Source organism: Mustela lutreola, chromosome 6 (assembly GCF_030435805.1).
Source record: "Mustela lutreola isolate mMusLut2 chromosome 6, mMusLut2.pri, whole genome shotgun sequence".
Classification (NCBI taxonomy): Eukaryota; Metazoa; Chordata; class Mammalia; order Carnivora; family Mustelidae; genus Mustela; species Mustela lutreola.
This window is the reverse complement of record NC_081295.1, coordinates 121,885,558-121,901,676: the sequence shown is the minus strand read 5'-3', so window position 1 is coordinate 121,901,676 and position 16,119 is coordinate 121,885,558. Positions and strand designations below refer to the sequence as shown.

Below are 16,119 nucleotides of genomic sequence, written 5' to 3'. Positions count from 1 at the left end.
CATACCAGGAAAAGAGTTTGTGACAGCAAAAATGTAAAAGCAGAAGAGGAAAATGAGAACTGATATGTAGGCAAATGAAGAAAAGTTGCCAACAGCAGGAAATCACCATTTAATCTATGAAACAGTTTATACAAAACTAATGGTAAGAAAAAAGAATATCTAGAGGTCTACAGCAGAGAGAACCTTAAAAAGGGGGAAACTAGGGAATCATCATGGAAAACCAGCAAGTGATAAAAGTCGACAGAAACACAAAGAAGAAGAAATAATAAAGATAGAAAACAACCAGAAAAGAAAAGATAAAATGACAATAGTAAGTCCTTACATATCAATAATCATTTAAACATAAGTGGATTGACTTTACCAATCAAAAGACAGAGGGTGCCTTGATAAATTAAAAACATAGACCCAAGTTTGTGATCCTTCCAAAAGGGTCTTTTGCTGTACAATGGACAAATGTAGGTTTATAGTGGAGGAACGGATGTGCATAACCCACGAAAATGTTACTGAAAAGAAAGCAGGTGGAGCCATGTGTACATCATACAAGATACACTTCAAGCCAAAAAGAAGATATAACAGTTGTAAATACATGAGCTTAACACCTGAGTATTGAAATACATTAAACAAATACAGATCTTAAGGGAGAAATAGACCTTAATTCCCCACAGTCCACAATGGATGGATCATCCAGATGGAGAATCAGCAAGGAAACAGAAGGTAACCACACTTCAAGAAAAAAAATGATAGACATTGACGGAACATTCTGTCCAGTTGCAGAGAAATGCATATTCTTCTCATTGAACATTCTCCAGGATCGATCCCCTGATGAAAACCAGAAATCTTAACAAAATTAAGAAGACTGAAACCATATTAGCCAACTTCTCTGACCACGTTGGTATGAAAGTAAAAATGAATAAGAGGAAATTGAGTAGACCTAAAAATATGTGGGAACGAGATGACAAAATTTTAAACATCTGAGGCGAGACACCTGGTTCTTGGACTAGTCTTGAAAGCATATGCAGAACTATATTGTATTAGTTGCATTATTACCTTAGCTGCATTTCATATTTTATTCCCTACTGAGAATGTTTTTGCATCTCTTAACCTCATGCATGATCAATCATTTACTTTGCTTTTTACCCCGACTCTCTGTTTACCCACTGATTATAGGAACCTAATGGGGAGTGGAAAGAAACATTTGTCTCAAAATTATCTGACATACCTGATCATTCCAGGTCTTGAATGGGGTGCCTTATTTTCCAGAGGAATATACAGCTCCAGATTCTTTCAAGGCCCAATGTCTTAAGGTTTCCAGAAACACCTCATCCTCCTCTCATACATTCACCTCCTTCCCAAAACAAGTAGTGGCTGTCCCCTTTCCTCCAGAGGGCAATGCAGCTTTGGGAATGATAGCCAGCCTTCTCACTGGGCTTTCCTTGTGATAATGAGGCTTTCTTTGCCTCAAAACCCATGTCTCAGACATTGGCTTACTGGGCATTGGGTGCTCAACTAGTCTGAGTTTGGTAACACAATCAATAGGTCAAAGAGGAAATCAAAAGGGAAATAAAATAATGGTCTCCAACAAGTGAAAATCAAATACAATATATCAAATTTTGTGGGTTGCAGTAAAAGCAGTTCAGAGAGGAAGTTTAGAGCAAAAAAAAAAAAATTAGAAAGATCTGAAATAAACGATCTACCTGTACACTACAATTAACTAGAAAAAGAGGAACAAATTAAGCCCAAAGTTAACAAAAGGAAAGAAATACTAAAAATCAGAGCAGAAGTAAATGAAATAGAGACCTGAAAAACAATAGAAAGGATCAATGAAACTAAAAGCTGGTTCTAGATGATGATGAACACAAACTGGCAAAAAGTTAGCTAGTCTAAGAAAAAAAAAGAGACATAGTACTGTATGGTGACTAATATAATTAAAAAAAGAAGAAATAAAAGAGGGTTATTGTAATGGATAGGACAAGAAAATGAAAACATGAAAGAATCATGAAAGACTATGAATAATTTCATACCAACAAATTATGTATCTAAAGGAAACACAACTTACCAAGACTGACTTAGGACGACGCAGAAAACCTGAACAGACCAGTGTAGTCATCTGAGAGGCACAGGTGGAGGCTGAAGGGCAGGAAGACAGGCTTGTAGGGGAGGCACAGACACCAGAGAGCCTGGGGTTGAGGAACACATGGGGCCTACAGGCCCCCAGATTGCGACTGGCATACACAAGGATCTCTCCTTATGGCCGTTCTCTGCCCGTTGATAAACAGATTAGCTCTGACCTGGCTGAGTTCCACAAGCCCCCTCAACTTGCCTCTGTATTCATTGTGGAGCCCTGGGCACCAGGAGCTTTGGAACAGTTACAGTCAGATTCCAGAAAAATGGTGCCCCCACTCCATCGCTATCCCTGCCAGAAAGACAGCTCTCCCTGTGGTCCTGCCTATTTGTCTCTTCCCCCAGAGCCCAGCTGGTGGAGGATGTGCCCTGGGACAATGTCCCTGCAGAGAAGAGAAGGGCTTTCTACTACTATCTGACTGAATAGGACAAGCACTGACTCTGCCTTCACACCAGTGTGAGGAACCCCAGCCTTCAGGACACTTATCCAGGCCCCGCCTCTTCTAGCATCCTGCACAGCCACCATGGAGGTTTCCTGAATGGCAAAGTACACTCCAAAGTCCCTGTTATTGAAGACTACTTATTAGACGACAAAGGATTGTTGAAGCCATGCCATGCTTGGAAGCTGTTCTTATGTTCTTCCTGATCTCAGTCCTGTGAACTCCCTGCAATTAACACCTTTCTCATGTTCATCAGGGCACCATGTGCTCTCTGACCAGCCTGCCAATGTGCCTGCCTTCCAACAGCCACGAACATAGGAAGCTCCTTACCTGATCTCACCAACCTGCACTTTCCCCTGGCACTTCCCAACCCCCGGGCACTGAGACAGTCTACCCTAGCCTGAGTGAGGGCATCAGTACCTCTAAATTAAGACACAGCCTGATCCACCTCAGGATCAGTGGGAGCCAGTGCCTGGACCAAGCTTGGGCTATGATGAGTCAGGACTTTATTCCCTGCTCAGCTACCCATCCTGTGGTCTTCCCTGAGCAATCTGAACCCCTAGGCTTCTTGAAGCATTCCCCACCCCCATGTTCAAGGCTCTGATAGCTACCCCTCACTGTCAGCCTCCTCCCTTCTCACTCACTGCTCTGGTTCTCGCATCATCCAATTCCTCCCCCTCAACTTCCTCTCCTGTGCTGGGTACCACCCTACCCAGCTTCTTCACCTGGAATCCCTTCCTGCCACTACCATGTGCCCCTCAGCTGCCCGAAGTTGCCCAAGGGCTCAGTTGACACCCAAGAGCAGCTGCCCAAAAAGTTTTTGACAACAATGACACATGCCTTGTCCTGCCTCATTCAGGGTGTCCCCTGGATATCAGCACATTGTCCATTGACCAGAGGCTGACTCCATACCCATACAGCCCCCTCAAATTTGATTCTGCACACCCAGCCACCTACCTCAAAGCCTCTATAGCATCCATTGATGTCCTCTCAGGCGTGCTCAAAGCACCTTCAGGTGGGCAGAATCTGGGAAGCTCACCACACTGTGGGACACTATACCCACCCAGCTTAATGGGCATGAACAAGCATTTTACCATCAGCTGGTGAAGGACTTCAGCCTGGGAAACCTGTTTCCTCACAGTGTACTCTTTGATGACTGCTGCTCTGACTTGTTTGTCCCCTGGCATGCACACACTCTGTCTCAGCAGCAAGAACTATTTAGCATTGAAGCCCATCAATCAGCCTGGTGTTGGACCTCCCAGCTTTTCAGAGGGACCTTTATTTTTAGAGGACAGGGGGCCATTTAGCAGCCTACAGGACCCCCATGCCCTCCACCACCAGAACTTGACCCTCTGTTCCTACCATGGCTCAGGGCCCAACATCATCCTCCCAGAAGAGTCCTTCCCAGGTTATTGTAATGAGATTGTGGCAGCCCTGGCTGGAGTGCCTGGCAGATGCTGGTGAGGATGTGGAGAAAGGGGAACCCTCCTACACTGTTGATGGGAATGCAAGCTGGTGCAACCACTCTGGAAAACAGCATGGAGGTTCCTCAAAAATTTGAAAATAGAGCTACTTTATGACCCAGCAATTGCACGACTGGGTGTTGACCCTAAGGGTACAAATGTAGTGATCTGAAGGGGTACATGCACGCAAATATTTATAGCAGCAATCTCCCCAGTAGCCAAACTATGGAAAGAACCTAGATGTCCATGAAGAGATGAATGGATAAAGAAGGTGAGGTATATATATATACACAATGGAATACTATGCAGCCATCAAATAAAAATGAAATCTTGCCATTTGCAACAATGTGGTGGAACTAGAGGGTTTTATGTTTAGCGAAATAGGTCAATCAGAGAAAGACAACTGTCATATTCTCTCCAAGATGTGGGGAAGTGGAGATGCAATGTGGGGGATTTAGAGGGGTAGGAAAAGAATAAATGAAAGAAGATGGGATCGGGAGGGACACAAACCATAAGAGATTCTTACTGCCACAAAACAAACTGAGGGTGACTGGGAGTAGGGGGGTAGAGAGAGGGTGGTTGGGTTATGGACATCAGGGATGATATGTGATATGGTGAGTGCTGTGAAGTGTATCAAACTGATGATTCGCAGACCTGTACCCCTGGGGCTAATAATACATTATATGTTTATTAAAAAAATTTAAAAATTTAAAAACAAAACAAAACAAAATAAAAACCCAATAACTCCCAAAAGAAAAACTTATGGTCAAATGGCTTCACTAGTGAATTCTAATGAACATGCAGTGGAAAATTAATACTCCTCAATACTCCTCCAATACTCCTCAAACTCTTCCAGAATGTTAAGGAAGAGGCAACAATTTCAAATTCATTCTACAAAGGCAGTATTATTTTGATAGCAAACCAGATAAGGATACCACCACAAGAAAAAAGCAATAAACCAGTATCCTTGATGAATACAGATGGAAATATTCTCAGCAAAGTGTTATCGAACTGAGTTCACACATTAAAAAAATTGGACACCGTGGCTAAATTGGATTTATCTGTGGGATGCAAGTGTAGCTGAACCTACAAAGATCAATAAGTGTAATTCAATACACCAAGAAAATGAAAGGTAAAAATCATATAATCATCTCAAAAGTTGCCCAAAGAAATTAGACAAAATATACCATTCTTTTATGATAAAAGTCTTAATAGATTGGATATAGAAGGAGCATACCTCTACATATAAAGACCACCTACAGGAAACCCACAGCAAACATCCTACTCAATGAAGAGAAATTGAAAACATTTCCTCTAAGAACAGGAACATAACAAGGAAGAACACTCCCCACCTCTATTCAATATGGTAGCGGAAGTCCTAGCTAGAGCAGTTAGGCAAGAGAAAGAAATAAAAAACCTTCCATATCAGGAAAGAAGAAGTGAAAATTTCACTCTTTGCAAATATCATCTTACATACAGAAAAATCTGAAGAGTCGATAAAAAAATCTGTTGAAAGTAATCAATGATTCAATAAAGTGACATATTACAAATGGACTTACAAAAATTAGTGGCATACTTGTACGCTAATGGTGAAGCATCAGAAAATGAAAACAGCATCAAAAGCAATAAAATAGGAATATAAGAAACCACGGAAGTGAGGGACCTGTACAATGAAAACTACAAGACTTTTCTGAAAGAAATTGAAGACACAAACAATTGGAAACACTTCCATGTTTATGATTTGAATAATTAATACTTTTTAAATGACCATGTTACACAAAGCCATTACAGAGTCAATCTGATCCCAATCAAAATACCAAAGGCATTTTTTATAGAAATAGAAGAAATCATTCTGAAATTTGTGTGGAAGAGTAGGAGACTCCAAATAGCCAAAGTAATCCTGCAAAAAGAGAGCAAAGCTGGAGGTAGCACATTTCCTCATTTCAAACCATACCTCAAAGCCATGGTAACAGAATCCAACGTGGTAATGGCAAAAAAAAAAAAAAGCAACATATGCACCAATAGAACAGAATAGAGAGCCCAGAATTAAATCCCAACACGTGTGGTTAACCAATAATAGGTAAGTAAGCTAAGAAGACTGAATAAAAAGTATAGTCCCTTCAAGAAATGGTGCTGGGAACACTGGAGAAACACAAGCAGAACAATGAACTCTTTGGATCATCTACTCCTTTCAGAATATATTTTCAATGTGCAACTAGTAAATATGTACAGACATTATACAGATTATAAAAAGAAATTGAAGCAACATGTTAAGAGAGTTAAGTACGCTAGTTGCTAGCTTTCTAATAGAAGTTCCCTTTTTTATAGTAGAAGTTCGAATATGATCTCTGTCTCCCCTCCTGCCTGTCTGATCTGGAGCACTCCTATTGTTGGTGCTCCCAATCTGATGCCCTCTGTTTAGAGCTCAGCTGAGCTTGGGGTGCACCTGGCTCCTGTAGGATTTGGCTACACAACCAAATGACCTTTGGCAGGTTCTCTCCTATTGTTGAGTTTCTGTCACTCAGATTTAAAATGAGGAAAGACTCTCCTCTGAGGATTAGAGTAAATTATTTATTAAAATAAAGTACATAACGTTCAGAGTGAAATGGCACCTGGTGAATGGTGGGCCTGATTATTTGATGAAGGTCAGCAGAGAGCAGGATTCTGGCCTCATGGTTTCAGCCTATAGTCCAGCCTCTGCAGATAAGTTTCTCTGACAGAGACTCTGACACAGGGTGATTCCAATCAGCCTCTCAGGGTTGGTCAGGGTCTCCCTTGCTTTTTCTGACCCAGGTCTCGCTCCCTTGATGCTATCAAGGTGAGAGGCCAAAGTGCCAGTTCTCTAGGCTTTTTCCCATAACTTGGCACCTACATCCCTCCCCCCAGGATGTTCCCATTTCAGCCTTGACCTTGGATGGGCCTGACCTGCATGGGACTGAGAGAGTGAGTACATTCTTCCAGGTCACACTTGCTCTCTGCAAAAGATTCACTGACATCCCAGGGATTGAGGAATGAGATTGAGACACTCTGGGCATTTCTGTGAATATGTACTGAGTGAAGTGTTTCACAGATGGAGCAAAATACATAATGTCCTTTATTTTCATACCTTTACTCTCAATGTGCTCTGAAGAATTAAACCGTGGCACATAAATGGATTTGCAACAGGTTCAAATATCTCAAATACCTTTTCTGCTTCCTGTCGATTTCTTTTAAAAATTACAGTCTCAAAAAAAAAAAAAATTACATTCCCATTAACCGGAGGTAGGTTAATCATAAATGGAATTATTACCAATTGCTCAATAATACTTGAAACCATCCCAAGGGACTTTAAATCAGTATCTTCACGCAGAATAATAGTGAGTTATTTTTATTTATTTATTTATTTTCAGCATAACAGTATCATTATTTTTTCACTACACCCAGTGCTCCATGCAATCCATGCCCTCTATAATACCCACCACCTGGTACCCTGACTTCCCACCCCCTCTCCACTTCAAATGCCTCAGATTGTTTTTCAGGGTCCATAGTCTCTCATGGTTCACCTCCCCTTCCAGTTTCCCCAAACTCCCTTCTCCTATCTCCCCATGTCCTCCATGCTATTTGTTATGCTCCACAATAAGTGAAACCATATGGTAATGACTCTCTCTGCTTGACTTATTTGACTTATTTCACTCAGCATAATCCCAGTCCCGTCCATGTTGCTACAAAAGTTGGGTTTCGTCCTTTCTGATGGAGGCATAATACTCCATAGTGTATATGGACCACATCTTCCTTATCCATTCGCCCGTTGAAGGGCATGTTGGTTCTTTCCACAGTTTGGCGACTGTGGGCATTGCTGCTATAAACATTGGGGTACAGATGGCCCTTCTTTTCCCTACATCTGTATCTTTGGGGTAAATACCCAGGAGTGCAATGGCAGGGTCATAGGGAAATTGATGTATTCCTGGAAAACTATAAACTCCTAAAATTGAATCAAGAAGAAATTGACAACCTGAATAGACCCATATCTAGTAACGAGATTGAAGTGGTGATCAAAAACCTCCCAAAAAACAAGATCCCAGGACCTGATGGATTCCTCGGAGAATTCTTTCGAAGAAGAAATAACACCTATTCTCCTGAAGCTGTTTCAAAAAATTGAAGCAGAAGGAAAACTTCCTAACTCTTTCTATGAATCCAGCATTACCCTGATCCCCAAACCAGGCAAAGACCCTGCCAAAAAGGAGTATTTCAGACCAATATCACTGATGAATATGTATGCTAAGATTCTCAACAGGATCCTAGCAAACAGGGTACAACAGCACATTAAAAAGATTATCCACCATGATCAGGTAGGATTCATCCCTGGGCTACAAGAATGGTTCAACATTCACAAATCAATCAATGTGATACAACAAATTAATATGAGAAGAGAGAAGAACCACATGGTCCTCTCAATTGATGCAGAAAAAGCATTTGACAAAATCCAGCATCCATTCCTGATTAAAACACTTCAAAGTATAGGGATAGAGGGAACATTCCTGTACCTCATCAAATCTACCTATGAAAGACCCACAGCAAATATCATCCTCAATGGGAAAATCTTGCATCCTTCCCGTTGAGATCAGGAACACGACAAGGATTCCCACTCTCTCCACTCTTGTTCAACATAGTATTAGAAGTCCTAGCAACAGTAATCAGACAACAAATAGAAATAAATGTATCCAAATTGGCAATGAAGAAGTCAAACTCTTTCTCTTCGCAGATGACATGACTCTTTATATGGAAAACCCAAAAGACTCCCCCCCCAAACTACTAGAACTCATACAGCAATTCAGCAACGTGGCAGGATACAAAGTCAATGCACAGAAATCAGTGGCTTTCTTATACACTAATAATTAAAATACAGAAAGGGAAATGAGAGAATCAATTCCATTTACTATAGCACCAAGAACCATAAGATACCTGGGGATAAACTTAACCAAAGAGGTCAAGGATCTGTACTTGAGGAACTACAGAACACTCATGAAAGAAATTGAAGAAGACAGAAAAAGATGGAAGACCATTCCATGCTCTTGGATTTGAAGAATAAACATTGTTAAAATGTCTATACTGCCTAGAGCAATCTATACTTTTAATGCCATTGCTATCAAAATTCCACCGGTATTCTTCAAAGAGCTGGAGCAAATAATCCTAAAATTTGTATGGAATCAGAAGAGACCCCAAATCACTAAGGAAATCTTGAAAAACAAAAATAAATCTTGGGGCATCACATTACCTGATTTCAAGCTTTACTACAAAGCTGTGATCACCAAGACAGCATGGTACTGGCACAAAAACAGAAACAGACCAGTGGACCAGAGTAGAGAGCCCAGATATGGACCCTCAACTCTATGGTCAAATAATCTTCGGCAAAACAGGAAAAAATATACAGTGGAAAAAATACAGTCTCTTCAATAAGTGGTGCTGGAAAAACTGGACAGGTGTTATTTCTTCATTGAAAGTTTGGTAGAATTCCCCAGGGAATCCAGCAGGTCCTGAGCTTTTGTTTTTTGGGAGGTTTTTGATCACTGCTTCAATCTCGTTACTAGATATCGGCCTATTCAGGTTGTCAATTTCTTCCTGGTTAAATTTTGGGAGCTTATAGTTTTCCAGGAATGCATGCATTTCATCTAGGTTGCTAAGCTTATTGGCATATAACTGTTGATAATAACTTCTGATGATTGTTTCTACTTCCTTGGTGTTAGTTGTGTTCTCTTCCTTTTCATTCATAATTTTATGAATTTGGGCTTTCTCTCTTTTCTTTTCAAATAGTGTGGTCAATGGTTTATCGATCTTATTGATTCTTTCAAAAAACCAGATTCCAGTTTCATTGTTACGTTCTACTGTATCTCTGGTTTCTACCTCATTGATCTCAGCTCTAATCTTGATGATTTCCCTTCTGATGAGTGGAGTTGTTTTGATTTCTTGTTGATTCTCCAGTTCTTTAAGGTGTAGAGACAGCTGGTGTGTTCTGGATTTTTAATTTTTTTGAGGGATGCTTGGATGGCTATGTATTTCCCCTTTAGGACCACCTTTGCTGTATCCTATAGGTTTTGGATCGATGTGTCTTCATTCTCATTGGTTTTCATGAATTATTTCAGTTCTTCTTTGATCTGGTTGATCCAAGCATTTTTAAGCAAGGTGGTCTTTAGTTTCCAGGTGTCTGAGTTCCTTCTGATCTTTTCCTTGTGATTGAGCTCCAGTTTCAAAGCATTGTATTGTGAGAATATGCAAGGAATAATCTCAATTATTATTATCTTTTGGTATCGGTTGAGTCCTGATTTGTTACCCAATATGTGGTCTCTCCTTGAGAAGGTTCCATGTGCACTTGAGAAGAATAAGTATTCAGTTGTTTTAGGGTGGAATGTTCTATATATATCCATGAAGTCATCTGGTCCAATGTCATTAAATGCTCTTGTTTCTTTATTGATTTTATGCTTCCGTGATCTATTTCTGAGAGAGGGGTGTTAAGATCTCCTACTATTAATGTATTCATATCAATATGACTCTTTATCTTGATTAACAGTTTTCTTATGTAATTGGCTGCTCCCATATTGGGGGCATAGATATTTACAATTGTTAGATCATCTTGGTGGATAGTCCCTTAAAGGATTATGTAGTGTCCTTCTGTATCTCTGACTACAGTCTTTAGTTTAAAATCTAATTTATCTGTTATGAGAATCGCTACCCCAGCCTTCTTTTGAGGCCCATTGGCATGAAAGATGCTTCTCCATCCCTTCACTTTCAGTCTGGGTGTATTTTTAGGTTCAAAATGGGTCTCTTGTAGACAACATATGGATGGGTCCTGTCGTTTTATCCAATTTGCAACACTATGCCATTTTATGGGCATATTTAGGACATTCACACTGAGAGTGATTATTGATAGATACATTTTTATTGACATCATGTTACCTTTGAAGTCTTTCTTTCTGTAGACTGTCTCTGTATTTCTGTTCAATGCTATTCTTTGGATTTTTCCTCTTTTATAGAACTCCCCTTAATATTCCCTGCAGTGTTGGCTTGGTGGTTGCATAATCTTTTAATCCTTGCCGGTCTTGGAAACTCTTTATCTCTCCATCCATTTTGAATGTCAGTCTTGCTGGATAAAGTATTCTTGGCTGCATGTTCTTCTCATTTAATGCCCTGAAAATATCTTGCCAGCCCTTTCTGGCTTGTCGGGTCTCTGTGGACAGGTCTGACGTTATTCTGATGGGCTGTCCTCTCTAAGTAAGGAGCCTCTGTCTTAGCAGCTTTCAATAGATTGTATCTACAATTATGATTCCTCAATTTAACTATCAGGTGTCTTGATGTTTTTCTGGAATCTATAATCTTGGGTGGAGACCTTTCAGTCTCTAGTACAAAAATGCTGGTTCCATTCGCAAGATTGGGAAAATTTTCATGAAGAACTTGTTCCACTATATCTTCTAGACTTCTTTCTTTCTTCTCCCCTTCAGGGATTCCAATAATTCTGACATTGGAATGTTTCATGGCATCATTTATTTCCCTGATTCTGTTTTCGTGGCTTCTAAGCTGTTTGTTCCAGGCTTCCTCTTGATCCTTTCTCTCTATCTGTTTGTCCTGCAAATCTCTCAGTTACCCTAGCTTTGAGAGAATTTAGATTAGACTGGAACTCATTTAGAGCACTGTGAACCTCAGCCCTGGTAGCTTTTAGCTCTGCCCTAACATTGTGAACATCCTGTCTGGTCGCTTTCAGCTCGGTCCTAATCAATTCCGTTTTGTCATCCATGGCTTTCTCCAACCTAGCTATTGCCTGGATAATTGTTAGCCTGAATTCTCTTTCTGACATATTGTCTATGTTGATAGCCATTAGCTCTGTTTCAGAAGGTCCATCCTCTGTATTTTTCTTCTGTTGGGTATTTCTCCTCCTAGTCATTTTTGTGAGAGATGACTGAACAGATATAGCTGGATGTATCGACCGTGGTGCAGTCAGGGTGTACCTGGGAACACTTATGAGCAATCAGGATTCCCCACCCAAATGAGAGAAAAAAAGAAAAGGAAAAGAAAAAAAAAAAGAGAGAGAGACAGACAGACAGGAAAGAAAGGGAAGATGAAAATGGGCCCCAAGGTAAGATTTATGAGGTATACAAACAAAAACAGACAAACAAAAACAAAAAGATGGGAGAGTGGTTATAAATTCTCAGTGTCAGCGAGGAAGGTTGTTTTGATCCTTCCTGGATGTATCTTGGTATCTTTGTTAAAGGACTCAACTTTCCTGGGATAAAGGGGGATTAAAAATTGGTTTACCTATAGGGGTAGTATTTATTGGGAAAAGGGGATTACTTTGAAGTTTAACTCTATATGAATATTAGAAAATAAAAAAGGAATAAGCGAGACTAAACTAAACTAAAATTTAAAAAAAATTCAAAAAATAAAATGCAAAAGAGAAACACAGGTATGTGCATCAAAAAGTTCAGTTTAGAAGGTTATTATGGAATTTGATGTACTGGACAGCTGACTGTGATGGCAAATAGGTTAAAAAATATTTATATAAAAAAATGAGCCAGAATAGTGGGAACAAATTAAAAATAAAAGTTGTCCTATGAAGTAATGGTAGTGGTTTTTTTGTAGTCTTTTTTTTTTTTTTTTTTTTTTCCTGGTTGGTTTTCTGGGGAAGGGGCCTGCCACGTGTGTTTTCAGTCAATGATGTTCCCTGAGTGAAGTCCTCCAGCCCTCCTCTAGGGGGTGGGCTCTGAGGAAACCAGTTTTTCAGGATTTTGTTCTCTGGAGGTTTTTATGTTTGTTCACCTTTCCCCCCTTCCCCTCGCTTTGACCGCTTTTGATGGTTTTTGTAGGTTTAGAGGAAAGCAAACTGCACTCTTACCTCCCTCTCAGAGAGAAGCCTCAGTCTGTTCTTCTGTGGGTGTTGCAGAGCCCATATAAATTTCCCCTTGGCCGCTGGCAGAGCAGGTTCCAAGTCGCGGTCCCTGGGGACGCAGGATCTTCTGCTTTTACCCAAAACCACGGCAGCAGTGGCTGTCTGGGAGATCCAGACTGCCAGAGAGGTTCCAAGCAGTGATCACACACTGATATTTTCCCGCTGGCCTGGGCTGGGAGTGCCTGGTCTTTCTGGGTCTAAGAGCACCCGGCTTGCGTGCACCTCTTTCAGGGGAGGCTGTGGGTCACAGGCATCTCAGGCTCTGAGAATGGGGTGCAGATCCGAAAGCACCAGTCTGGGCCTTTGTGCACCTCTCTCGGGGGAGAGTTTGGGGCATGCGTCTTAGGCTCTGAAACAATGGCGCGTAGCAAAGAGCGCTGGCTGGGCCTTTGTACCTCTCTCAGGAGAGGATGAGGAACACACGTGTCTCAGGCTCTGAAGCAGGGCTCACGTGTTCTGCCATCCAGTGTGGCTCCCTTCCCCTCACAGGAGCCAGAACCCATGCAATCTCAGGTGCGCTGGTGGTTCAGGGACCAAGACCTGGTTTCTCCACCTCACTCTCTCTGACTCAGCACCAGGGGAGGCTGTCCTGGGACCAGGCACTTAAGCCCCTGTCCCTGGCCTCCCCAATTCCCACAATTTCCTCCCCGTAATCCTTTGCTCTTTTGGAGTGCTTTCAACCAGTCTCCAAGTTAATGCTGGTCCCCAGACGCAGGGCACTCTTGTTCGTATTAGGGGTATTACTTTCCAAAGGGTCACCTTTGGTGGCTCCCTCCCCCTTTTGTTTATCTTCCGATATCAGTCCGCCTTTCCCACTGGGCTTTACCTGCCCACTGGCGTCTTCTGCCCCTGTAGAGATCCAGATGTGTATAATTCTGATCTCAGGTTGATTTCATGGGTGATTGGAGTTCTTTGGCAGGTAATCAGCTCACTTTAGGGTACAGCTTTAAAAGGCGCTTCCTCCTACTTCCCCGCCATCTTGTCCCATCCTCAAATTAACTTTAATACAGAATATGTTGCACCTATGTCCACTTAAAAGTCAATCAATTTGTTCCCCACTGTCATTTCTTTTCAACCTGGGGGCACCTATAGGGAAATCTGAAGTAGGTGGTTTAAGTCCAAGAGGGTGCTGTTCGTTCCCAGATAGTGAGAGTAGGAGAAGCAGCAGCCGATGGGTGATGGAGGCACCTAGTATTGTATAGAAGCTGGTTGTACAAGCTACACCCATGGTGGTGCAGATACAGGAGAAGGGAGTGGGGGAGGCAGGATAGAGGAGGGGCTTCCAACAAGGCTGGAGGTGGATAAAAGCTCAGAAGGGAACTTCCTTTCTGCCTCTGCTGCTGCCATTGAATCCTTGGAAAAGCTTGTGGTTAAGGGGGAGAAGGGGAAAGAAGCAAGTTCTGAAGTTTACCCTTGAGTGCACCCACGCAGTAGAAGATGGAATCTTGGATGCTGCCAATTTTAAACATTTTCTTCAAGAGACAATCAGTGAATGGAAAAGCTGGGAGTCTTGGTGGTGGGTTTGTAACCATTAAAAGGAGCAAGATCACTGTAGCTTCTGAGGTGCCTTTTTCCAAAAAGGTATTTGAAATATCTCACTAAAAAGTATTTGAAGAATAATCATCTACGTGATTGTGTGCACATAGTTGCTAACAGCAAAGAGAGTTGCTAATTGTGTTACCTTCCAGATTAACCAGCGTGAGGAAGTGGAGGAAGGGGAGGATTAAAACTCATTTATCTGAAATATTTCATAAGAGTTCTTGAGTAAAACTTGGGAACCAAAACAGTGGTTTTCATTGATTCTCTGCAGTGTGGGTTTACCAGAAAATTGCACATTGTAGTAATAGAACTTTACTCAGGAAGAAAAAAAAAAAAGAAAAGAAAAGAAAAAGAGAACTTTACTCAGTCCACCATTCTCTTATTTGTGATTACACTTTTTTTTTTCCTGCTTGAAAATTGTAGTTTACTACAATACTAGTAAAATATTAGTAGAGTCCTTCTAGCAAAAATTGCTGGTGATTTGACCTTGAGCAGATGGATAAGAGAGTGTGGAGCTGTATGCTCTGTAGTTAGTCACCAAATTTTTTTTTATGATTTTATTTATTTATTTGACAGAGAGAGATCACAAGCAGCCAGAGAGGCAGACAGAGAGAGGGGGGGAAACAGGCTCCCTACTGAGTAGAGAGACCGATGTGGGGCTCCATCCTGGGACCCTGGGATCATGACCTGAGCCGAAGGCAGTGGCTTCAACACACTGAGCCACCCATGTGCTCCAACCATTTTACTTTTTTTTTTTTTAATTATTTATTTTTGGCATAACAGTATTCATTATTTTTTCACCACACCCAGTGCTCCATGCAATCCGTGCCTTCTATAAGACCCACCACCTTGTACCCCAACCTGCCACCCACCCATCAATTCAAACCCCTCAGATTGTTTTTCAGAGTCCATAGTCTCTCATGGTTCAACCATTTTACTTTTAAAAGTGTGAGTTTCTTCTGGTGCTTTTCTCAGAGAATCAATTATATAACCATGGCAACTCATAATTGACTTAAATCAAAATGTGTGGGCATGTTCTCTGTGTTTATAGATCTGATTCTGCTTTTGTTTGTTGTTTATTCATTTGTTTTGTGTTTTAGATTTCACATATAAGTAAAATCATATGATATTTGTCTTCCCCAGTCTGACTTCTTCCACTTAGCTTAATACTTTCTAAGTCTATCCATGTTGTCACAAACAGCAAGATTTCATCATTTTTCTTGGCTGCATACATAATATTCCATTGGTTATAGACCTCCTCCTCCTTATCCATTCATCTGTCAGTGGACTCCTAAGTTGCTTTTGTATCTTGGCTATGATAATAATGATGCAGTACACATAGTGATGCATACATCTTTTCCAAATTAGTGTTTTCATTTCCTTTAGGTAAATACCTGATGAGAGAAAACAGAACAAAGGCTCGACTTTGCTTCAGCTTGTGTCTCCAGGCTTATAGAAGGTAACACTCCTGCAGCTCCCTCAAGGACTTCCTTTCAATCTTTAACGGTATAGCTCTGTTCTTCTTAGTTTTGTTTCCCTGTGACAGTAGTAAATCATCTTATCTTAATAGTAGAAAGCCCCTCAAGGTCCTGGAAGTCTTGCTTCCAAATTCCTTAGAGACTTAACACTATTCCTAACCACC

The 16,119-nt window shown here is 41.1% G+C and overlaps 2 pseudogenes; both read left to right on the top strand.

Moving 5' to 3' along the window:
• The first annotated feature begins 2,546 nt into the window (after positions 1 to 2,546).
• On the top strand, positions 2,547 to 3,668 carry LOC131834680 (CREB-regulated transcription coactivator 2-like; annotated as a pseudogene).
• Positions 3,669 to 3,924: 256 nt separating this feature from the next.
• LOC131834679 (large ribosomal subunit protein eL22-like) lies at positions 3,925 to 14,665 on the top strand (annotated as a pseudogene).
• Positions 14,666 to 16,119: the final 1,454 nt, after the last annotated feature.